Source organism: Argopecten irradians, unplaced genomic scaffold (genome assembly GCF_041381155.1).
Source record: "Argopecten irradians isolate NY unplaced genomic scaffold, Ai_NY scaffold_0506, whole genome shotgun sequence".
NCBI classification, from domain to species: domain Eukaryota; kingdom Metazoa; phylum Mollusca; class Bivalvia; order Pectinida; family Pectinidae; genus Argopecten; species Argopecten irradians.
This window is the reverse complement of record NW_027187973.1, coordinates 36,422-53,551: the sequence shown is the minus strand read 5'-3', so window position 1 is coordinate 53,551 and position 17,130 is coordinate 36,422. Positions and strand designations below refer to the sequence as shown.

Here is a 17,130-nt window from a genome sequence, read left to right as displayed (position 1 = left end):
GATCCATTTCATATGTTATGCTTTTGTTACCCTGTGTAATACAGGGTTAGAAAAATGAGTAAATACTCAATATTGTTCCTCTCCACGGAAATCTTTAGTAAAAGGCGAAAGATTTATTCGTGGTTATGAAGAGAAACCAGAGTGATCAACAATTTATTTGAGCGAGTATATATATAAGACCTCGACTGAATTTTTGCGGTGAGCGGTAGGCATGAATCACAGTTTTGTGCTCTCATTTTCTATCCTAGTCAAATATTCAAACCAGACGACAATGTATTTTGATAATTGGGGCAAATAGAACATTCATACATCTCAAAACATTATATAGATATAAGAATACTCTAATTTTATTATCATATTAACCTTTTACAAAGACGGAAAACGTTTCATCAACGTATTTCATATGTAGTCAAAGGATGAAAGTTGTTAGGTTTTTTAACACTAAGGAAACGCAATATTGAAATACACTTTGGTGATCACCGATATATTTCTCATTCATCATCTTCGAAAGAAAATATGTTGCTTTCAGATGCCTAGTAGAAAAGGAACGTATCTTCATTGAGATTCTATCAACCATCGCTCAGATATTATTTTGATCTCAGAGATGTTATTCTTCAGCAGATTCAAAATTCCTGTTTCAGGTTGAATTCGGTCAGAATATTCAGCTGCATCAGAAAATGAGTCTCGACATTTTTCAGGCTTAATTGTATACGTTATTTTGCTATTATTCAATATGCTGTTTAGCTAGTTAATGAACTAAAAGGTTACGAAATTCGTCTTTGATGTTGTTGTTACACCAAGTATTATTATATGGGTTAAAAAAATGATTTATTCCCACGTGATACCGTCAAATCTATTCAGCTACATTAGAAAGAGGGTCTAACAATTTTTTTTATCACTTTGAATATTTTTCATTGTTGTTTTTTGGAGCAATGAAATGAGACTTAAAAATTATCAAAGAGATCCATTTCATATGTTATGCCCTTTTGTTACCCTGTTGTAATACAAGTTAGAAAAAATGAGTAAATACTCAATTTATCCTCTCCACGGAAATCATTAGTAAAAGGAGGCGAAAGAATTTATTGCGTGGTTTTGAAGAGAAACCTGAGTGATCAACATTTCATTTGAGCGAGTATATATGCAAGGACATCGACTGAATTTTTGCGCTGCCCGGTAGGCATGAAAATCAGACATGTTTTTTGTGCTCTCATTTTCCTATCCCAGTCAAATATTCAAACAAGACGCACAATGTATTTTGATAATTGGGGCAAATAGAATATTCATACAGTCTCAAAAACATTATATAGATATAGGAAAGGAAGTCATCGAATTTTATTATGCATAATAACCCCTTTACAAAGACGGAAAACGTTTCAGCAACGTATGTCATATGTTATGTCAAAAGGCTTAAATTTTGGGGTTTTTTAACACTAAGAAACGCCATAATTGAAATACACTTTGGTGATCACCGATATATTTTCTCATTTCATCCATCATTCGAAAGAAAATATGTTTGCTTTCAGAATGCCTATAGAGAAAGAACCAATCTTCATTGTCGATTACTATCAACAACCATCGCTCAGATATTATTTTGATTTTCCTCAGAGATGTTATTCTTCAGCAGAGTCAAAAAATTCCTGTTTCAGGTGGAATTCGTCCATAATATTCAGCTGCATCCATAAAAATGAGTTCTTCGACATTTTTTTCAGGCTTAATTGTAATCTTGAATTGTCTTTTATTCCATACAGCTTCTTTGAGCTATGTAATGAAGCTAAAAGGTTTTACGAAAATTCTTCTTTTATGTTTTTGTTAGCCAAGATTTATAGATGGTTAGAAAAAATGTTTTTATTCCACTTTGATACAGTGCCAAATATTCAGCTACAATCAGAAAGAGGGTCTAACGAAGGTTTTTATCACCTTTGAATATTTTTCATTTGATTTTCTTTGAGCCAATTAAATGAGACTTAAAAAGTTATCAAAGGAGATCCTTCTTCATATGTTTTGCTTTTGTTACCCTGTGTAAGTACAGGGGTTAAGAAAATAAGTAAATACTCATTAGTGTTCTTGCTCAAACAGGAAATCTTTAGTAAAAGAGGCGAAAAGATTTATTCGTGGTTATGAAGAGAAACCAGAGTGATCAACAATTTTATTTTGAGCGAGTATAATCTGCAGTACCTTTCGGCTGAATTTTTTGCTGCGTTAGCCGTAGCCCTTGAATCACTTGTTTTGTGCTCTCAGTTTTCTATTCTATTCAAATATATCAAATCAGACGAACAATTGTATTTTGATAATTGGAGCAAGTAAGAATATTTATACATCTCAAAAACATTATATATGATATAAGAATAAACTTATATTTAATTATCATATAAACCTTTATAACAAAGACAGGGAAACGTTGCATCACGAAGCAGGTAATTTCATATGTAGTCACATGTTTGAAAGTTTGTTGTAATTTTTAACACTAAGGAAACGCAATATTGGAGTACCACTTTGTGAACCACCGATATAGATCCCATCCATGCATCTCTGAAAGCAAATAATAGTGCTTTCCAGATGCCTAGTAAGAAATGGAACGTATCATCATTGCTGATTCTAATCATCAATCGCTCCAGAGATTAATTTTAGAATCCTCAGAGATTTATTCTTCAAGCAAGATTCAAAATTCCTGTTTCAGAGTTGAAATCGGGTCAGAATAGTTCAGCTTCATCAGAAAATGAGGTCTCGACAATTTTCAAGGCTTAATTGTATACTTTATTTCTATTATTCAATAAGCCTTGTTTGAGCCTAGTTAATGCAAGCTAAAAGTTACGAAATTCTTCTTTTATGTTTTTGTTACCAAGTATTATTATAGGGTTAGAAAAATGTTTTATTCCAGGTTGATACCGGTCAAAATATTCAGCTACATCAGAAAGAGAATCTAACAATGTTTTTTATCACTTTGAATATTTTTCATTGATGTTTTTGAGCAATTAAATGAGACTTAAAAGTTATCAAAGGAGATCCATTTCATATGTTATGCTTTTGTTACCCTGTGTAATACAGGGTTAGAAAAATGAGTAAATACTCAATATTGTTCCTCTCCACGGAAATCTTTAGTAAAAGGCGAAAGATTTATTCGTGGTTATGAAGAGAAACCAGAGTGATCAACAATTTATTTGAGCGAGTATATATATAAGACCTCGACTGAATTTTTGCGGTGAGCGGTAGGCATGAATCACAGTTTTGTGCTCTCATTTTCTATCCTAGTCAAATATTCAAACCAGACGACAATGTATTTTGATAATTGGGGCAAATAGAACATTCATACATCTCAAAACATTATATAGATATAAGAATACTCTAATTTTATTATCATATTAACCTTTTACAAAGACGGGAAACGTTTCATCAACGTATTTCATATGTAGTCAAAGGTTGAAAGTTGTTGGGGTTTTTAACACTAAGGAAACGCAATATTGAATTACACTTTGGTGATCACCGAGATATTTCTCATTCATCATCTTCGAAAGAAAATATGTTGCTTTCCAATGCCTAGTAGAAAAGGAACGTATCTTCATTGAGATTCTATCAACCATCGCTCAGATATTATTTTGATCTCAGAGATGTTATTCTTCAGCAGATTCAAAATTCCTGTTTCAGGTTGAATTCGGTCAGAATATTCAGCTGCATCAGAAAATGAGTCTCGACATTTTTCAGGCTTAATTGTATACTTTATTTCTATTATTCAATAAGCTGTTTGAGCTAGGTAATGAAGCTAAAAGGTTACGAAATTCTTCTTTTATGTTTTTGTTACCAAGTATTATATAGGGTTAGAAAAATGTTTTTATTCCAGGTTGATACCGGTCAAAATATTCAGCTACATCAGAAAGAAAGAGAGTCTAACAATGTTTTTTATCATCACTTTGAAATATTTTTCATTGTTGTTTTTGAGCAATTAAATGAGACTTAAAAGTTATCAAAGGAGATCCATTTCATATGTTATGCTTTTGTTACCCTGTGTAATACAGGGTTAGAAAAATGAGTAGTAAATACTCAATATTGTTCCTCTCCACGGAAATCTTTAGTAAAAGGCGAAAGATTTATTCGTGGTTATGAAGAGAAACCAGAGTGATCAACAATTTATTTGAGCGAGTATATATATAAGACCTCGACTGAATTTTTGCGGTGAGCGGTAGGCATGAATCACAGTTTTGTGCTCTCATTTTCTATCCTAGTCAAATATTCAAACCAGACGACAATGTATTTTGATAATTGGGGCAAATAGAACATTCATACATCTCAAAACATTATATAGATATAAGAATACTCTAATTTTATTATCATATTAACCTTTTACAAAGACGGGAAACGTTTCATCAACGTATTTCATATGTAGTCAAAGGTTGAAAGTTGTTGGGGTTTTTTAACACTAAGGAAACGCAATATTGAAATACACTTTGGTGATCACCGATATATTTCTCATTCATCATCTTCGAAAGAAAATATGTTGCTTTCAGATGCCTAGTAGAAAAGGAACGTATCTTCATTGAGATTCTATCAACCATCGCTCAGATATTATTTTGATCTCAGAGATGTTATTCTTCAGCAGATTCAAAATTCCTGTTTCAGGTTGAATTCGGTCAGAATATTCAGCTGCATCAGAAAATGAGTCTCTTGACATTTTTCAGGCTTAATTGTATACTTTATTTCTATTATTCAATAAGCTGTTTGAGCTAGGTAATGAAGCTAAAAGGTTACGAAATTCTTCTTTTATGTTTTTGTTACCAAGTATTATATAGGGTTAGAAAAATGTTTTATTCCAGGTTGATACCGGTCAAAATATTCAGCTACATCAGAAAGAGAATCTAACAATGTTTTTTATCACTTTGAATATTTTTCATTGTTGTTTTTGAGCAATTAAATGAGACTTAAAAGTTATCAAAGGAGATCCATTTCATATGTTATGCTTTTGTTACCCTGTGTAATACAGGGTTAGAAAAATGAGTAAATACTCAATATTGTTCCTCTCCACGGAAATCTTTAGTAAAAGGCGAAAGATTTATTCGTGGTTATGAAGAGAAACCAGAGTGATCAACAATTTATTTGAGCGAGTATATATATATAAGACCTCGACTGAATTTTTGCGGTGAGCGGTAGGCATGAATCACAGTTTTGTGCTCTCATTTTCTATCCTAGTCAAATATTCAAACCAGACGACAATGTATTTTGATAATTGGGGCAAATAGAATATTCATACATCTCAAAACATTATATAGATATAAGAATACTCTAATTTTATTATCATATTAACCTTTTACAAAGACGGAAAACGTTTCATCAACGTATTTCATATGTAGTCAAAGGATGAAAGTTGTTGGGGTTTTTTAACACTAAGGAAACGCAATATTGAAATACACTTTGGTGATCACCGATATATTTCTCATTCATCATCTTCGAAAGAAAATATGTTGCTTTCAGATGCCTAGTAGAAAAGGAACGTATCTTCATTGAGATTCTATCAACCATCGCTCAGATATTATTTTGATCTCAGAGATGTTATTCTTCAGCAGATTCAAAATTCCTGTTTCAGGTTGAATTCGGTCAGAATATTCAGCTGCATCAGAAAATGAGTCTTGACATTTTTCAGGCTTAATTGTATACTTTATTTCTATTATTCAACAAGCTGTTTGAGCTAGGTAATGAAGCTAAAAGGTTACGAAATTCTTCTTTTATGTTTTTGTTACCAAGTATTATATAGGGTTAGAAAAATGTTTCATTCCAGGTTGATACCGGTCAAAATATTCAGCTACATCAGAAAGAGAATCTAACAATGTTTTTTATCACTTTGAATATTTTTCATTGTTGTTTTTGAGCAATTAAATGAGACTTAAAAGTTATCAAAGGAGATCCATTTCATATGTTATGCTTTTGTTACCCTGTGTAATACAGGGTTAGAAAAATGAGTAAATACTCAATATTGTTCCTCTCCACGGAAATCTTTAGTAAAAGGCGAAAGATTTATTCGTGGTTATGAAGAGAAACCAGAGTGATCAACAATTTATTTGAGCGAGTATATATATAAGACCTCGACTGAATTTTTGCGGTGAGCGGTAGGCATGAATCACAGTTTTGTGCTCTCATTTTCTATCCTAGTCAAATATTCAAACCAGACGACAATGTATTTTGATAATTGGGGCAAATAGAACATTCATACATCTCAAAACATTATATAGATATAAGAATACTCTAATTTTATTATCATATTAACCTTTTACAAAGACGGAAAACGTTTCATCAACGTATTTCATATGTAGTCAAAGGATGAAAGTTGTTGGGTTTTTTAACACTAAGGAAACGCAATATTGAATTACACTTTGGTGATCACCGAGATATTTCTCATTCATCATCTTCGAAAGAAAATATGTTGCTTTCCAATGCCTAGTAGAAAAGGAACGTATCTTCATTGAGATTCTATCAACCATCGCTCAGATATTATTTTGATCTCAGAGATGTTATTCTTCAGCAGATTCAAAATTCCTGTTTCAGGTTGAATTTGGTCAGAATATTCAGCTGCATCAGAAAATGAGTCTTGACATTTTTCAGGCTTAATTGTATACTTTATTTCTATCATTCAATAAGCTGTTTGAGCTAGGTAATGAAGCTAAAAGGTTACGAAATTCTTCTTTTATGTTTTTGTTACCAAGTATTATATAGGGTTAGAAAAATGTTTCATTCCAGGTTGATATCGGTCAAAATATTCAGCTGCATCAGAAAGAGAGTCTAAAAATGTTTTTTATCACTTTGAATATTTTTCATTGTTGTTTTTGAGCAATTAAATGAGACTTAAAAGTTATCAAAGGAGATTCATTTCATACTAGTGGAGCAACACCTTAAGGGGTGTTGCGAATGAAATGAGAGACGCTAAGGACCATGAATTGATAACTCATGGCAATTCTCCTAAAGAAGTGCAAGCTTAAGTATCCGCATATGCATACAAATGAACATGTATGTATAGTGCATACGTGTATGGAAATTGAATGAAGTATAACGCACAAAGGACCATGTTACAGATCTTGGATCTATTTTGTGGATTAAACTACTATAGTGTGCGACACCTGTATGGAGGATTGTCGCGAAAAGAGCGGTTCAGCTTCGGAAACAATATCGCATGATTAAAGTCATTTTGCGATTTTTGTCTATTTGACCCTTGTGACTGTGACCTTGAATAAAGGTCAAGGTCATTCATTTGATCAAACTTTTCAAATTAGTAGCCCTTCATCCCAGCATGCTACAAACATAATGCATGTACCATGCACATGGCTACAGGCCAGTCAATTATTAAGGTCAAGTCCATTTATTTGAACAAACTCAGCAGCCATCCATTTCAGCAGAAGTTACCGACCCCACTCCAGGAATACAAAATCAGCTCTGCCTGACTATAGACAAAAAAATAAATTGCATGTGGAATAAAACTCAGCACTCCGATTTCAAAACTGGTAAGGTTAATTCCTTTCACGACCTAAAACGTCGGAAAGAGTTCGCTTCACTTTGATACACTTCTGTGACTTATCGTCGGGAAAGGTATTCTCTATCTTTACCCTATTGGAGGTCGTAAATAAAACATAGCGGCCTCACTCTTCAAAACCTGGGTAGTATTGATTCTGATACGATTGCTATCTTAATCTTCGGAAGGCAGTCCCTATTCATTAAAACTTATATTGATTCGGAAGGGGTAGTTCCCCTATCTTTTACATCTCAACTTAATAAATTCGGATCTATTACGAAAGATAAGTTTCCCCTATTCCAGATTGTTCTATTTACATCTCGACCAAATCTTCCGAAGGTATATTTTTGATAATTACCAAACAAACAAAAAGCCCCCCCTTGAACATGTACACATTTAACCGCACCCTTTTAAAATGGTGAACAAAAATAGGTTACACAAGATATTTGAAATAAAAAATGTATAGTAAAGAAGCTATCTCCAATTGAAGGAAAAATAAAGAAAAAATTCCCAATGTCTTGAATTACATAATATTTCAATTTGAATCCTGACATATGGCTGTCCATATTCACATCTCAAAAGTGACAATTTCTGAATATGCAATAAAGGAAATTGAAAGTTTGTATATATATATACGTTTCGTCCCTCATTGTACAATCATAAGGGGAGATAACTCTGTGAAAGACAAATGGTTACCATTTGGACATTTGTCTCAGTGAAATATGATGTTTCATCCCCCCCACTTAATGTTCCTAGCCATGTGATATATTCAAACTAATCACAGGCACATATATATGACATCACAAGTTTTGTATTCTTACATGTATCCTGGAAATATGCATGTTTAGGAATAATCATGTAAAATATCATGACACGGAATTTGTTAATATTTTAATTTATGCTGCATGTTTCATAAGGAATGTATGAACAATACATTTATACCATATTTTTGCCTCGTAGTTATGTACTAACAGAATAAGCCTCACTTGATTGTCCTTTTAATTACAAGTTTCATTTTTGATTTCCGTACTTTCATCAGTATAGGTCACTTATTAGGACGCACTGGTTTAAATTATTTAGAAGATTTGAGTTGTTTGGGGCCGAGTGATTTAATAAGATGTCTTTGGGTTACGAGTTTGAATCTCATGAGGGGTAGATGCCAAGTACATATGTGTACTATATATGTACTGACTGCTTGTCAGTGGTTTTTCTCCATGTACTCGGACTTTTCTCTATCATCTCCTTAAATGATCCTGCAAGTAATACTGATTCTGATATTTAATTTAAATCATGGCATGACATAAACGATTTTTAAATGTCATAATTATCATATAATAGTCAGAGCTGTGGTGGCCAAATGGTGAAGATGTCTCGACATATTTACCACAAGCCCTCTACCTTTGGGTTACAAGTTTGAATCCCCATGTGGGGTACGTGCCAGGTGCTGACTGCTGGTCAGTGGTTTTTCTCAGCGACTCTCTGACTTTCCTCTATCATCTCCTTAAATGATCCTGCAATAAATACTGATTCTTATATTTAATTTAAATAATGGCATGACAATAAACGATTTTTAAATGTCCTCCACCAACAAACGTGGCACGTCCTTACATGACTTTTGCTGTTAGTAGGACGTTAAATCAATAAAAACTCATATCAATAGTCAAGGCCAGACGGTGGCCAAGTGGTTAAGATGTTCCCGACATATAACCACAAGCCTAGCTCAGCTGGTTTCACTCTTGTAACTGGTTTTTCTTCGGGTACTCCGGCATTCCTCCACCAACAAACCGCACATCCTTTAATGAGTAATGACCCTGGCTGATAATAGGATGCTAAACTAATAAAACCCTCTCATGTATAAGTCTCCGCTAACCCAATTTATCAAAAAGAAACTTTTTTCTCATAATAAATAAGAAAATGGTAATAATAGACAATATCAATCTTGATAAATGAGAAATCTATTAGAATTAGTACATACATTTATATATTTTGGCTATTTTTTAATTGTGTTTTAGGCATTATTTATGCTAGAAAATATACCTAGAAAATGAACAAATAGCAAATTGCCTCCCTTTAAAATAAATCCCAGTGAAAAAAAATATTCTGCGAACATGTAAACGAATGAAGTAATTAAAAAAAAAGTTTTCAAAAGCAAATAATACTTTTTTCGTACAATACCCTAACCGATATGACTTATATTTTTTGTAGATCTATTCCAAAAAGTTATTGTTTAATATAATTATAAAATATTCATGTTTGTTCAGGAATTAGCTGGATGACCGAGACATTTTTTTAGACAAACTACTGGGACCCTACTAGTAGTCGTGATTTGGGAAAAAATAATTCTTTGCATCTCGTGAAACATATTCTTTCCACATAAACAAAACAACACCTTGATGAAGTATTCGTCAGCAGCTCCAGACATTCGTAAATCTGGACACACAGTAGAATATGCACATAATCACGACTACTGGTTGGGTCCCAGTAGAAAACATTTTTAGAATAAAATTTAAAAAAAAAAAAAAATCAATTAAAAGGTCTCTGAAATGCTGAAAACCGAAACTGAAGAGACTGTTGAGTGTTTGATATACAGAACATTTAATTTTTGAAAAACTGTTGATACTATGCCCCCCTCCCCCTAAGTGTACAGTAACTTTAAGGTAATGTAAAAATATTGCATATGGTAAGCTTAGGCCAACGTGTCATGTAAAACTGCAGTGCATATCTACATGTAACTAATAATGTTGATCATATCCATTGTCAAACTACCAGTTTTTTCAGGTTTGTCTTCTATAAGCCTAGTTGTCACTATATTTAGTTTACGGCTATATCCCTTGCCTGATATTGTCGCATGGACGTGTCTTTCGTTTTCGCTTTGATCTCATCACGGTACAGCTGATACTCGGTGCTATTTTAGACTGCAACTGATCAACAAAACATGTCATCTGATAACAGGTACAGTATGGTTTAACTACGCTACTAGTAGGTAGCAATTTAATCATACAATTAAGTAATATATTAGGAGAACATATTAAAACGGCATCTGTCTCAATAGACTGTCAGTTTACGAGTTGTTTTTAAATTCAATCTATGCAGTGTTGTCTGGCCTAACGCTTGATTCAGTCGCTGCCATGATCAGACTCGGTACATAATAAACAACATCAACCTCAAATATAAGATAGCGAATAATACTAACATCCGCCGATAGTGATCGCTTTAACAATTAAAATACATAACTATGCCTACTTACCTGATATTGCCGATTGTAACTTGAACAGCGAGGCGGCTTTCAACATCAATCCGAACCGGTTCAAACCGGATACACAAGTGACACAACGTTACCATGCACATTCCTTCTACCAGGTGGCGCTGTCGTATTGCATTCCTTTGTGCGGTTGAACGCCCCAAACAGCACACATTTCCACAATACACGCAAATCCCAAAAAATATTTGGATATCATTGCAAGATTTATAAAACTTTTTTTATAAATTCAAGTAATTATATAATGAAATAAACAGATTTTTTCATAAATATGACCCATTTGTGAATGGTCCACTCGTCGATCCAGTCGGTCAGAAAAGCTTCGAAGGAAGGAGGCCCACAAGTCCCGAAATCTCGTCAGCCGTGGAGATTTACTGAGAACCTGTGAAATACCATCAATTTCCAAGACCGTCTTGTGCTCGTTCTGTATAATATTTCCAAAAACCAAAAATACCGTTTTGTTCAGAATTACTTTTACTAATAATGTGTAGAATCTCAGTTTGTCAACTATGAGCGTTTGTTCGCTAGGACGAATTAAACAGAAACTAGCGATGAAAATGTCGATTTTTGCCTGTTTGACTCAAAATATCTTACTCAAATGAATTTTCGTACAGTCAACATCTATCTCAGTCGATAGATCACGCCAGGATTTACTTAACTGTAAAATATCGTTTAAAGTATCTGTCAGTTTCCTTATTACTCAACTTGCGGTTATAAGCGTGTTGATAGGTAAAAGGTGTCGTTTTTACATTCGTTCCGAAGGAACGATAACTCTGTTATCGCACCTTACGTCTCTCATTTCATACTAGTTGGGCGACACCTGAAGGAGTGTCGCGGATGAAATGAAGAGAAGAGAAAGGGAAGATAACACTTGTTGTTACCCTTAAACGGGACCAATTCCATTAGGTTATGAACAAGAGGCCGATGGGCTTTAACAGTCATCTGACTATTGGCACAATACAACACATCAAAGAATAAAGTAGTGGCACAAAGTTAAGGCAATCCAAAAAGAAATAATTTATTAGAAGAAGTCCAGGTCCTGATATATTTTTTTAATGAATTAGACCATGAATGAAGGTCCCTTGATCCCCACCATGCTGCAAATCCAATTTCCAGTCTCAAGGTAGTCATTCATGTTACAGGCTCAATATCAGGTCTCTATAGGCCATTAAGTTATTCACACCAAGTCCTTAAAAGATTTTAGCCTATTTGACCTGAATGAAGGTCAAGATAATTTATTTGAACAAACTTGATAGCCCTTCATCCAAGCATGTCACAGACCCAATATGAGTACCCTGGTCCTTTTGGTTCTTGAGAAGAAGTCATTTAAAGATTTTAGCCTTTTTGACCCCTGTGACCTTGAGTGAAGGTGAAGGTCCTTCATTTGAACAAACTTGGTAGCCATTCATTCTAGCATGCCACAGACCCAATATCAGATCTCTAGGCCTCTTAGTTATTCACGAGAGGTCGTTTAAAGATTTTACCCTATTGACCCCTGTGACCTTGAATGAAGGTCATTGTATTTCATTTGAACAAAGTTGGTAGCCATTCATATCAGCATGTCACAGGCCCAATATCAGGTCTCTAGGCTACTTACTTATTCACATGAAGTCGTTTAAAGATTTTAGCCTATTTGACCCCTGTGACCTTGAATGAAAGTCAAGGTCATCTGTTTGAACAAATTTGGTAGCCATTCATTCTAGCATGTTACAGACCCAATATCAGATCTCTAGGCCTCCTAGTTATTCACAAGAGGTCGTTTAAAGATTTTACCCTATTGACCCCTGTGACCTTGAATGAAGGTCATTGTCCTTCATTTGAACAAAGTTTGTAGCCATTCATATCAGCATGTCACAGGCCCAATATCAGGTCTCTAGGCTACTTACTTATTCACATGAAGTCATTTAAAGATTTTAGCCTATTTGACCTCTGTGACCTTGAATGAAAGTCAAGGTCATCTGTTTGAACAAATTTGGTAGCCATTCATTCTAGCATGCCACAGACCCAATATCAGGTCTCTAGGCCTCTTAGTTATTCACAAGAAGTTGTTTAAAATCTTTTAGCCTATTTGACCCGTGACCTTGAATGAAGGTCAAAGTCATTTATTTGAACAAACTTGGCAGCCCTTCATCCCAGCTTGCCGCAAACCTAATATGAGTACCTTGGGCCATTTGGTTCTTGATAAGAATTTGTTTTAAGATTGTAGCCTTTTTGACCACTGTGACCTTGAATGAAGGTCAATGTCATTCATTTGAACAAACTTGGTAGCCCTTCATCCCAGCATGCTACAGGCCAAATATCAGTACCCTGGGCCTTTCGTTTGAATGAAAAAGTTTTGCACTGCAGACTGCGGACGGCGCACGATGACGGACGATGCATGATGACAATAGATCGTCCTGACCTAAAACTATACCAGAGCTTGAAGTCATTTAAGGATTTAAGTCTATTTGACCTCTGTGACCTTGAATAAAGGTCAAGGTCATTTATTTAAACAACCTTGGTAGTTCATTGTATAATATATACTGGCAGCTGAAAGATACAATATAATTGATCGTCTATAAAAACACCAATAAAGGAATGTAATTAAAAAATGAAAAAATCCTTTTAAGCTACATCCTCAATACTCCATGGGTAACTATCACTGACGTAATATCCACTCTTGGACTTTCTCATAGTAACATTGGAGCCACTTCAGAAGAAACAAACTGACCAATCACAGGCTAGCAGAAATCATTTTTGGCTACAACCTCAATAATCCAGGGGTTACTATCACTGACGTAATATCCACCCATGGACTAATAACTCATAGTAAAATTGGATGCAGTTCAGAAGAAAACAAGAGGCCCAAGAGGCCTTAATGGTCTTCTGAGTGCTGATACAGAGAGAACATTGCAAAATTGGTTCAAATCTTTAAAAAACATTAATGAATTAAAAGAAACCCCTTTTGGACCCACTCCTCAGGCCCCTGGGGGTCAATCATGGGAAATTTGTTAATAGGATTCAATGGCCATATCATACTGACATCGTTTGACTCATTTTCTATTACAAATGACCAAATAATGTTCAAAAATGTGTTTTCCCTATAAAAAAACTATAGTAAACTTGACCCCTCCCGAGGGGAAAACATGAGACCCCAGGTTCAAATAATCAAATTTATAATTATTGTTAAGGACCTTAAGACCTTTCCATCTATGAAGAGTATTTGATTCTACCATTTCCAGAATTTTAGATGAAGGTTTTTGAAGTTTAAGCCTATCCTATTTGACCCATTTAAGCCCCACCCCTCAGGCCCCTGGGGGTCAGTTATGGAAAATATGTTAATATGATTCAATGACCATTTCATACCGATAATTCTGATTCATTTTCTATTACAAATGATCAAATAATGCTCAAAAATGTGTTTTACCTAAATAAACTATAGTAAACGTGACCCCCTCCCCACGTGATTCCATCTATGAAGAGTATTTGATTCCACTATTTCTGGAATTTTAGTAGAAGATTGTTGAAGTTGTAGCCTAATTGACCCCTTTTGGCCCCAACCCTCAGGTTCCTAGGGGACCATATAATTCACAATTTTGATTGACCTTTGGCCTTGAAAAGTCTCTGCATCATCTCAGGTGACCTCAAAACTGATTCCTGCATAGACTTCCTTTCAAGATTACAGAGAAAATGACACCCAACTTCAAACCAACACATATGTACAGTGAACCACATTATAAAATTCCTTTGATGTATGTTAAATGATCTAGTGACCTGTGTCTTATGTTGCCTGCAGTTTCATTGACCGATTGCCAGGTGTAAAATAGCCACGCCTCTACCCCCAGGAACAAACAATGCGGTTTGATTGACAGCTGGCGATCAGTTAATTATGAAATAGTGCAGGGGTAGATATTATATTAGTGATAGTAACTCCTGGCGTATGGAGAAGGATTAGGCTATTACTCTGCTATTTTCTTAAATAAAGGGAGACTTAAAACTTGAATGTGGCATTTTATAATTGTCCCTATGACATACAATTAAGCAAGGAGTTCATCATAATTGCTATTGCTGCCTGGAATATGCATTTTCATGAATAATCAGGCAAAAGTCTCTGCTAGCTACCCCCATTTTATCGAAAAATAAGTAAAAAAATGGTAATAATAGACAATATCGCCTGGCTGGCACTCAATCTCTTACAAATACATACATTTTAGAGAACAAGAAATGTTCAACAGTTTTTTTACAGAGAAAAAAAAATAAAAAATAAAACTACTGCTATAATCAAGTTAAAATAACTAGAAAATGTATAAATCTATGTAATAGATGTATAAATGTATGTATGTCCTTCATATGATTGCAATTACTATACATACATGTATAATGTATATGGTATATCGGAGTGAATGCGTATATGCCTGTATAATGTTATGTACTATAAAATGTCTTCAAAAATAAAAAAAAAAAATATAAAAATAGAATAACCAGAATTCATTTAATATGGATGATATCGTTTCATAATGACACGGCATCAAAGATTTGAAAAAGATCATGTACTTACACATGTACATCACGAATAATCATGTTAAAGTCTCGATATGCTACCCCCATTTTTTCAATAAGAAACTGTTTTTCCTCATGTAGATAAAAAAATGTCAAAATATAGACAATATTGGTCTGACCGAATACTCAATCCAAAACTAATCATACATTTCTCTGTTTTCGCAATTGTTTTAGTTTTATTGAGCATTTTGCTAGAAAATATACCTTAAAAAATAATAAGCCAATTACCTCCCTTTATCCAATCCCAATGAATACTGTTCATATGACCATTTAAAGAATATAAAGTTTTTAATTTAAAACCCACGTACCCTTTTACAAGTAAGTCAGTTGTCATTTTCAACCCTTGATGGTATACATGCATCTGATCATACTTACATAAGATATTTAAAAATATAATGCTTTAATCAAGAAATGCCTGTGAAATGTATAATGGTAATTTTAATTTCATGTTGGGCAATTAGGGTAATGGGTTATATTAGGTGCCAATCTTTCTAATTATCATAACATTTATGAGACCTTTTATGAGAACTCTATTATATAATTAGTGGGGCCACGGTGGCCAGGTGGTAAAGTTGTCCTGACATAATACCACAAGCCGTCCACCTCTTGGTCACAAGTTCGAATCCTATGTGGAGAATTTGCCAGGTACTGACACCTGGTCGGTGATTTTTCTCCGGGTTCTCCGGCTTTCCCCCACCATCAAATCTGACACGTCCTTAAATGACCCTGCATGGCTGTTAATAGGAAGTTAAACTAATAAAAAAAGAGAACTCTATTCTACATCCGAATTGTACATCGGAATTGGAACACATATGGTACCAGGTAGTTAAATTATTTTAAATCCTTGATACTGCTGAAGGATATGAAAATCAGTTAAATAAATCATCACATTACAGAATCTATTTGTAGCTTTTATACATACGCAGAAATGAATTACTTGGTACATCTTTCATGCTTCAGTCCTTTGTTTTATTTAATTTTTATATTGAGGAAGATTACCTATATATATATACATTTGTATATAATTACTAGTATTTAAAATAGTTACCGTTTCCAAGTGTTATTAATCACAGATGAAAAAAAAATGTCAACAGCAAGCAAACCATAATTTAAAAGTCTATACCTTAACCGAAATGGCTTTCAATTGATCAATTTTTTTCATTTTTTTTTTATTTAGAAAAAAATTGAAAACATTTCTCAAGCTGATGAAGTTTGACATTCACTACTGTATAGTGAGTGTTATAACTAGGTCTCCTTTTACCTAGATACTGTATGATATTTTAAAAAAACCCAGAAAACTGTTGTTATTTTGGAAAAAAATGTCAAAATATCCTTAAAGGCTCGTGGTATTTCAAATTTTATAAATTTAAGTTTAATAAATTTCAAATGATATTACCATGAATGTAAGATTCTATTTATCGCATAACTAGTATTAATCAAAACATAGTCAAAACTTCAGTGATTCTGACAGGACAGTGGCGTAGGAAGGGGGGGGGGGGCGCAAAGGTCCTCAATATTTCATAACAGATTAGTTTCTCTCTAGATTTTAACAAATCACTTCAGATTTCATTTCATGTTATACAAATATGTCAGCAGTGCATGCATTTGTAAAAAGAGGTATGAATACTCAAAATAGAACACTTCCTAAATATACACTTTTGTAGAGTTTCATTTTCGGATGTAAATATGTGACTGGGGTTGGGTTATGAATTGAAATATTAATAATCAATTAATAAAAAATCAGTATGGTATATCTGTTAAACTTCTTTCAACATTCTACCTGTATATGTTGTTTCAAGATTTATATCTTCATATTGATAAATCATGGTACTATACAATTGTACTG

General features: G+C 33.9%; 6 non-coding genes and 1 pseudogene across 6 annotated transcripts; all 7 read right to left on the bottom strand.

Annotated features, from left to right (window-relative positions):
- Positions 1 to 28: 28 nt before the first annotated feature.
- LOC138312880 (U5 spliceosomal RNA) lies at positions 29 to 145 on the bottom strand. The gene has a single exon (XR_011207072.1). It is a non-coding gene; the product is annotated as a U5 spliceosomal RNA (small nuclear RNA).
- Positions 146 to 992: 847 nt separating this feature from the next.
- LOC138312877 (U5 spliceosomal RNA) lies at positions 993 to 1,112 on the bottom strand. Its single transcript, XR_011207069.1, has one exon. It is a non-coding gene; the product is annotated as a U5 spliceosomal RNA (small nuclear RNA).
- A 900-nt stretch (positions 1,113 to 2,012) lies between these two features.
- Positions 2,013 to 2,137, bottom strand: LOC138312876 (U5 spliceosomal RNA; annotated as a pseudogene).
- An 892-nt stretch (positions 2,138 to 3,029) lies between these two features.
- LOC138312879 (U5 spliceosomal RNA) lies at positions 3,030 to 3,146 on the bottom strand. Its single transcript, XR_011207071.1, has one exon. It is a non-coding gene; the product is annotated as a U5 spliceosomal RNA (small nuclear RNA).
- An 848-nt stretch (positions 3,147 to 3,994) lies between these two features.
- Positions 3,995 to 4,114, bottom strand: LOC138312881 (U5 spliceosomal RNA). Its single transcript, XR_011207073.1, has one exon. It is a non-coding gene; the product is annotated as a U5 spliceosomal RNA (small nuclear RNA).
- Positions 4,115 to 4,956: 842 nt separating this feature from the next.
- LOC138312878 (U5 spliceosomal RNA) lies at positions 4,957 to 5,073 on the bottom strand. The gene has a single exon (XR_011207070.1). It is a non-coding gene; the product is annotated as a U5 spliceosomal RNA (small nuclear RNA).
- An 842-nt stretch (positions 5,074 to 5,915) lies between these two features.
- Positions 5,916 to 6,032, bottom strand: LOC138312875 (U5 spliceosomal RNA). The gene has a single exon (XR_011207068.1). It is a non-coding gene; the product is annotated as a U5 spliceosomal RNA (small nuclear RNA).
- Positions 6,033 to 17,130: the final 11,098 nt, after the last annotated feature.